Here is an 8,478-nt window from a genome sequence, read left to right on the forward strand (position 1 = left end):
CCAATACTAAGCTTCTATGATACTATTAAGCGATTCAAGTAAATATGTATTGATCACCTATTAAGCATTAAGTCTCCATTTGAACTGCCAGACAGACAGCAATAAATAAAACAATGTCCCTATCCTCATGAAGATTGCATTCTAGAGAATTGCTACCAATCCCTCAGTGAGGTGACAAACACTGAGGTATCATGGCAACTGACCTGAATCCCTCTCTTAGGTGTTGAGATACGGATTGCCAGGTCATGAGACGATGAATCTTCGTCAATGGATACCACTCCCTCTGTGAAAATTAGGCAAGAGAAGTAACTTAGAGTTTCTATGTGGAATAAATAATGAACAACTGTAAATGCTGGGGTTAAACCATCCCTAACCACAGCGGCAGTGCTCAAATCGTCAAAATCACCAAGATAAAGTTACAGGCCATGACTGAAACATTGGCCTGGTTTTTATTTTATGTGCTGCACAGTCTAACCCCAACCTTTGACTCTCTCTATAACTATCCCTGGTTTGAGTTTGGGTTTGAACAGCTGCCCAGCCCATCAGTGCATCAGCGTGTTTGAGCAATAACTCATGCAAAGACATTTAAGAGCTCACAAGTCCTCAATAGACTGCAACAGAGAGAAATAAGATTCCATAGCAAACATGTCACTCTAAATCATTACTGCTGTTTCATGAACAAAGTGAAGGTTGAAATAGAAAACATGGCAGGGAGTGGGACTTGTTCAGCAGATATGATCGACTATTTTCTGGGAATTAGATCACTTTGGTTAGAAAGACAACAATATGCTCATTTTTAGCCTCTAAGCTGTTGAATTGTAAAGCTACAAAAACTTGCCATTATTTGTAACTTTCTCTTTCACTGAAAAAAGGGTTTTATTCCCTTCCCTTGTTCTTTGCATCCAGATATCAGCACTGCTGGAGACAGCCAGCATGAGTTCAGAATGACAGAACTTGAACACTGCAATTGAAAACCTTTGCAGAGTTGATGAAGGTTTTGCTTATTATGATAAATATTCTAAAAGCCAAAAAGTAGCTAGTAAACATTTGAGAGACTGAGCTGGGGACTTATTTCATTGTGGGATTTGCTAATCATCCATTTTTATTTAAAAGGTGAAAATGTACCCAAAATGAGCTCTCATAGATGTGAAAGCTTAGAGTAAGCTGCATTGGCTCGGTAAGGCCTCTGACCACAAACACTGCTGAGAGTAAATATAATCTTAGGCAGAAAAAAACTTTTCAACATAAACAGCAAAGAGAAGCCTCTTGGAAATTATTTGATAAACTGTTGAAATAATAACCGCTTGTCTTAGAGTTGGATCAAGATTACAAATGTTGGAAATGATACAGCCTAAGATCAAAGCAAGAATTTCCTGCAGTGTAGACTGACATGAAGGTGGATTTGTTTCAGTCATTTGTTTAGGAAGGACAGGGCTAGTGCAAATCAATTCTCATGTATAAAAAAGGAGAGGATTCATGGGTGCTCATATATGCAAGAACTATAAAATTAAGACTCTCTTTTTAGAATTCAGACAGTTTCTCTCTTTTTCCTTCCCCCTGTTTTGGCAATAGACAGCTGTGTCTTTAAATGTGTTCCTCTTAGAGAAGTTTTGTTCTAGAGACTCCTGTGTGCTCTGAAATAATAAATATGCAGTATTTCTGCTAATGTTTTCACCATAGGTGGCTGAAGATGGCTAGACTGTCTTACAGATATCTTTCGAGCTTACAAATAAACTGGTAAAAGGTTCCTCTTAGTTTTATCCCATCTTTTCACAATTCTCCGGGGGCTCCCCCATCTCTGGCAATACCGTCTTGCAAAAATTTACCAAGGCAATAGGTATGCATATGCTGCTATTGTTTGTTAACCAATTCTATTTGACTTGATATCTTGATGTCGTTGTTGGGTAGATTACCCTGCCATTTTATGAGGGATTAAATTTTCAACAACAAACATTTATTGAGTATTTGTACCTGGGGATATAAAATGGATATTTCTTAAATTATTTACCTTTACACCATGGAGAAAAGCGTGCAGTTAATCTTCTTTACATACTACATGTATTATCTAATTTAATTTTCACAATAATACTATGAGGGAAGCTTTACCTATATTGCCTATATTGTATTGATTAAAAAAACAATCAAAGCTGACGTTCAGTGAAATAACTTGCTTTTTGGTTTATTCTCCACACGGCATAGTTTTTAAAAACATAAATTGGAAAGCTTTCACCCAAGATGCAATTACAGCAATTAGATTTACCCTTCCATCTGAAACAATTAAAAACTGGAAAAAATATATGAAATAATTATATTTATGACATTGGGCACCAGGCAACTAAAGACAGTGATCCCTGAGAGATAGGAAACAAAAGAGATGAGCCCTAAAATTCTCCAGCTTACTATCTTACTGCTTTCTATGTCAAGGTACAGGGACTCCTTGAGTTGAGGAGACAGAGATGGAAGTCCAGGGAATTCAAGAGAGCTAGAGTTCTTAAGACAAATTATGGGAGAAGAAAAAGGGTGTGGCAGACAATTCTGCTTATCTCTAGAGGGTTCCATCAAGTCTTCAGCCAAGTCTTCAATTCATGCATGTGAGGAAATTGTCTGAGGCTGGGAAAAGCACCACAAAGTATTATATGGAAAAAGTCACTGGAAATCACGCAGAACATAGTTTCTTTTCCCACTAGACAGAGTGGAAAAACCATAATTAATGGGGCACTGAGCAGGCATTGAGTAGCATACTCAAAAGCATTTTGCCTCAAAAGTAGACAAAATTTGTCCTGAACAAAATGCTACTCTGGCCTCACTTAACAAAACTTAAAAGAAAGAAACAAAAGGATCAAGATGTTTCCAAGTAATTTTACTGTGTCTCTGAACAAAGGTTGAACGTAGCCACAGGAATACAAGAATATCCAGTACCCAGCAAAATAAAATTCACAATGTCTATCATCCAATCAAAAATTAATAAGCATGCAAAAAAGCAAGAAATATGAAATCATAATGAGGATAAATCAATTAATTAAAATGGCCCAAAGATAACACAAATGATAGAATTTATAAACAAGAACATTAAAAGAGTTATTATAATTATATTCTATATATTCAAGAAGCTAGAAGAAAGATTAAACAGTTAAGTAGAGGTGGAAGATCTGAAAATGCCCAATTTTAATTTCTAGTGGTAAAAATTATAGTGTTTGAGATGAAAAATACACTGGCATGGATGAGAAGATAAACAGCAGATTAGATATTGCAACAGAAAAATTAGAGAGCTTAAAAGACACAGCAATAAAAACTATCCAAAATTAAACAGAGAAAGAGCACTGAAAATAATTAACAGAGCACTGTGAGCTGTGTGGGACAACTTCAAATAGCCTAATATATATAATTGTAGGAACCAAAGTCAGAGGGGCTGAAAATTTTTTTTTAAATAATGGCAGATAGTTTTCAAATTTGAGGAAATCTATAAACCCACAGATCCAAGAATTCCAATGAACTCTAGGTAAAAAAAATTCCATGAAGGAAAGATCAGCAAGGCACAGCATAATCAAATTTCTCAAAACTAATATAAAGAGAATATGTTACAAGGATGTAGAGATTAAAAGACACATTGCATAAGGAGGGGTAAGATAAGAATGGAAGCAGTCTTCCAGTCAGAAAAATGCAAGTCAAAAGACAGTGAAGCAAAAGCTTTAAAATGATTGAAAGAAAAAAGAATCTATCAATCCAGAGTTCTATACCCAGTGGAAATGTTTTTCTAAAACGAAGGCAAAATAAGCATTTTTCTGAAAGAATTTATCAACAGTAGACATGCATTACAAAACAAACAAACAAACAAAAAGGTGAAGGATGTCCTTTAGGCAGAAGGAAATGATACTAGAGGAAAACTGGATCTACACCAAGGAATGTAGACCACCAGAAATGGTAACATGGGTAAATGAGAAATACTTTTTCTTATTGTTTATATCTCTTTAAGAAGTAATTGACCATTTAAAACAAAAATTTTTTAAATGTATCATGAAGTTGATAACATATAAAATGTACAACAAAAAAGCACATAAGTAAAGAGGAGATAAATAGAAGTATACAGATGTAAGGTTTTTATACCATACATGAAATAGCATAGTGTCACTTTTGTGTAGATGTTACTAAGTTCAAGAGGTATACTATAAATTCTAAAGCAACCATTACAATAACATACAAAGAGTTATAACTAATGAACTAACAAAGCAGATCAAATGTAATCACAAAATACTCAATTTCTTAAAAGGAAGGAAAAGAGACAAAAGGGAGAAAAAACATACAAGACAAATAGAAAATATGTATCAAAATAGTAGATTTAAACTTTTTTTTTTAAACATGTCAACTGTTTTTAAGTGGTCAAAGTATTCCAATTAGAAGGCAGAGATTATCAGATTGGATAAAAAAGCAAAAACCATACTTTGTCTACAAAAACTCACTTCAAATATAAAGATACAAATAGGCTAAAAGTAAAGGATGAAGGACTTATACTACTTGGTTTCAAATCTTATTATAGACCTACAGCAGTTAATATACATTCACTCCTCACCACTTCCACGCTCCCATGTACATTTAACACCAGCCTGACAATTCCCCATCTAGCAGTAGCTTTTCATACCAACCATCTTCAGGAGAGGTCATGTGTGTTCTTGAACAAAAACAATTAACTGATTTTCTGAATGTTTAATTTTAAAAACCAAAGAAAAAATCAATAGCTTTGAAAGCCAAAGGTTTGACTTGTAAAAGTTAAGCTTTCAGAGAGAGACAGAGAGAGAGAGACAGAGAGAGAAAAGCAAAGGTGTTTTTTTCTTTGTTTAAATTGATGCAGAACTTACATGCAACAAAATATACAGATGTGTAATTTTTAGTAATGTACAAACCTGGGTAATCACCACTGCATTTAACATAGAGAACATTTCCTTCACTCAGTCAGTTACCTGGTGCCCCTTTCTTGCCATCCCTTACAAGCAGAGGCAAACACTGTTCTGATTTCCATCTATCATAATCATATAGTTTGTCTGTTCTAGAACTTGATATACATGAAATTAGACTTTTGTGTCTGGCTACATCCATTCAACATAATATCTTTGAGCTTTGCCCACGATGTTGGATGTACAAGTAGTTTGTTCTTTTTTATTGCTAAATGGTATTCCATTGTATGAATATTTTAGTTTATTTATCTCTTCCTGAACTCGACAGCTTTTAGCTATTATGAATAAAGCTACTATGAGCATTCTTGTAAAAGGATTTATGTGGACATAATACTTTCATTTCTCTAAGGTGAATACCTAACGATTATTGGGTCACAGGGTAGATGTATGTTTAATTTTAAAAGAAATTGCCCAATTCTCTTCCAAAGTAGTTTTACCATTTTACATCCCCATTATAAGCATATGAGAGTTCTAGATGCTCCACATCTTTACCTTACTTGGGCTTATCAGTATGTTAGATTTTAGCCATTCTAATGGATGTGAAGTGGTATCTCATGATAACTTTAATCTGTATTTCCCTGACTACCAATGATGTTTAGCATCTTTTCATGTGCTTATTGGCTATTCATAGTGCCTCCTTTATGAAGTAACTGTTCAAGTCTTTTGGTCATTTTTTTTTAAAGGATTGTTTCTTTTTGTATTATTGAGTTGTAGGAGTTTTTAATATTTTCTGAAGATTAGATGTTATCAATTTAAGAAAAAGATACTGAGAATTAAAAAGCTGAGTCCTAAAGAAATTAATACATAAAGTTTATGCCACAAACAATATTTTTGAAAGAATTCAGTGATTTAAGGGCTAGCTTTCCTCACTGCTCAAGAGAAAGTCTTTTCTGGGCTGAAGAGAAAGAGCTTGGGGAATGGGAGAGGAAATCTAGACCAAAAGGGGATCCTATGCCCATCTCTCACAGCCTCACTCTCTTGGGGTGATTTATGCCTTGGTCAGTGTTGGGGGCAGATCCCATTGTAAAAGAGACCTACATCTTGCTTTCCCGGGGATAACTCAGGGAAACAAAGCCTTGTAGAAAGCCTCATAGAAGGGTAGCAACGGCAGATGAGGGATACAGGTGGATAGGCTTAGGAAAAACCTCAGAAGGTATTATTACTGTCAGGGAAGATGGGGAAAGCAGACAAAAAAAGTGCTCTCAGATCCACCATGAGGAAAAGGAATGCTGAGAGAAGGTGGGCTAATTCAAAGGGGTCTGGATTTGAAACAAGGATGACTCAAAGTGTTTATGCCTGGAGTCCAAACGCCATTGTGAAAGCATGAACATCAGAAGTGAAGAACAGAACCTGAGGATGAGGGTGAAATAAGTTGAGGTTCAACCTAGTGAAGGCCAGTGTGGACAACAGACTGTTGTGAGTGAGACGCCATTTTACCCTGAATCACCTGGACTTAAATTACTCCCCAAGGGAAGGGGAAAGGGGAGGGATGAATTCTTTACCCAAGAGACTTAGTTTTAATCCTGAAGGAAGTGAGTTTTACCTTGAATTGGCAAGACTGTTTCCTGCCACCAATAAAATATGAGGACTTGAGAACTAAGTAATAGAGAAATAAAGTTTCATGTCTGCACACCTGAGTTTTCTGATAGGGAAATTACACCAGGTGTAATCATAAGGTCTACAGAGCAGGGACCATTTCTGTATTTTTCAACAAATTATATTCAGGACATAGTACTGTGCCAAGCACATAGTAGATGGTCAAGCAGTAATTTTGAGTGAATGAAAGAAAATTACCCAACTATTATGGAGTGAGGTTTGTGAGACCTAAATTCTCTAATTTTCTGACTCTTTGATTCTTCCTTTCTCACATAGTGAAGTCAAGGACAAATTAACCATGTAGTTGGAACATAGCAGCAATGGGAATAGACATTTAATTTCCCCTTTGCTTCCAAATTGGTAAGTACTTTATAAATGGGGGATTATTTTATCTACTAAATTCATCCCTGGATGCCATATCATATAAAAATGATTTCTTCTGTGTGATTCAATATTCTTAACTCTACACATTTTGTGGCCACTGCAGTATTCTCTAGGAGTTAAAAGAATTTAAAACCACTTAAAGCGAAAAAACAACTCTCATTTAGTTATTTATTTACTTATTTATTTTTCATAAGTTGTGCCTGACATTCCCATGTCTCGAGATTAATCCCCATAAAAACTTAAGGACAATGGCGGATATGAGGATAACTTGTCCTGATTTGCAAGGGCTTACAAAGGATGCGGAGGACCTTCTGATGGCACTTCAGGGATGAGGACTGGATAGTACTTAAGAGAATTGACTGGAATCAGACTTCATCTCACATCCAGGCTCTGCCACCTACCAGCCATGGGAACCTGGGCAAGTTACCTGCTTCAGTTGAGTCACCCAGGGAAGTTTAGACTATTAAATGAGATGATATGAGCTTAGCACAGAATCTGGCACATATTAAGCACACAATTCATTTTAGCTATTTTATCATTATTATCTTTATTTTTATTCACTGACATTCTGAAACTGGATCAGAACATTTACATACTTCTTTTCTTGAAAATAACAAGGTCCGAGCGCAGAGATGGTGAGATTGTTAAAACATTTCCTTGTGCCAGGTGTTAAGATTTTCAGGAATCAAAGTCACCGACACAGGCACCTCTGTAAATACATATGAAGAAGATCAGAAGTGAAATCATTTCCAGGGAGCAGCATTTTTTTTATAGCAATCTATGTGATAACTTAGGGTTTGGAAAAGAAGTTTAGGCTTCTCCTGGGGAATGAAAAAACACAGAGAAACAGGAAAACTTGGGCTAAACTTGTGTTTCTTTTTGTAACTGCTATTTGCAATTCATTAACAACCAGCTCTATTGTGGCAGCAGTGGCTATAAAGAACTGAGGGGCTCCTGACTTTCCCCTATAATCTAGTGAGGCTCTGTGAGCTTTCAAAATCATTTTTAAAGGAGACCGAAATTTAGGCCAGAACTCACTGACTGACTGATGAACCTCTGGTAAATCTTCAAGCAAACAGAAATTGATTTTGAACCCATTCAGAAAACATTCCTCATTTGATCCTCCTGAAACCTAAGTTATTTAAATATAATTCAGTCGAAGTGAAGCGCTATCCCAGAAATCAGAAAAAGCCTATTTGTTTCATGTCGGCTTAGTTGTTCTTCTGCTAACGAAATGAACTCAAGGGTGTGCACACAGCATTCTGGGCCCACCTGGGCCTTTACACAGGGCAGCTGCAGCAACTACGGCTCCCAGATGGCACTTTGGAGCAAAGATGGAGGCTTTGAAGTAGCTAATAAAACAAAGGATTGGAAGCAGGGGAGGGGACGATGTTGATTTCTTTTCAAGGTAGAACACAACATGGAGGGATGTGACCCTCCAGTATTATCATGCCATTAAAACGAGGTTCAGAAATAGCCCTGGAAGATGCAATGATTTAGACAAGGGTGGGGTGACCTTTAAGAAAATGACGTGAATATCCCAATTAGA

The sequence above is a fragment of the Rhinolophus sinicus genome, linkage group LG06, assembly GCF_036562045.2.
Source record: "Rhinolophus sinicus isolate RSC01 linkage group LG06, ASM3656204v1, whole genome shotgun sequence".
Lineage (NCBI taxonomy): Eukaryota > Metazoa > Chordata > Mammalia > Chiroptera > Rhinolophidae > Rhinolophus > Rhinolophus sinicus.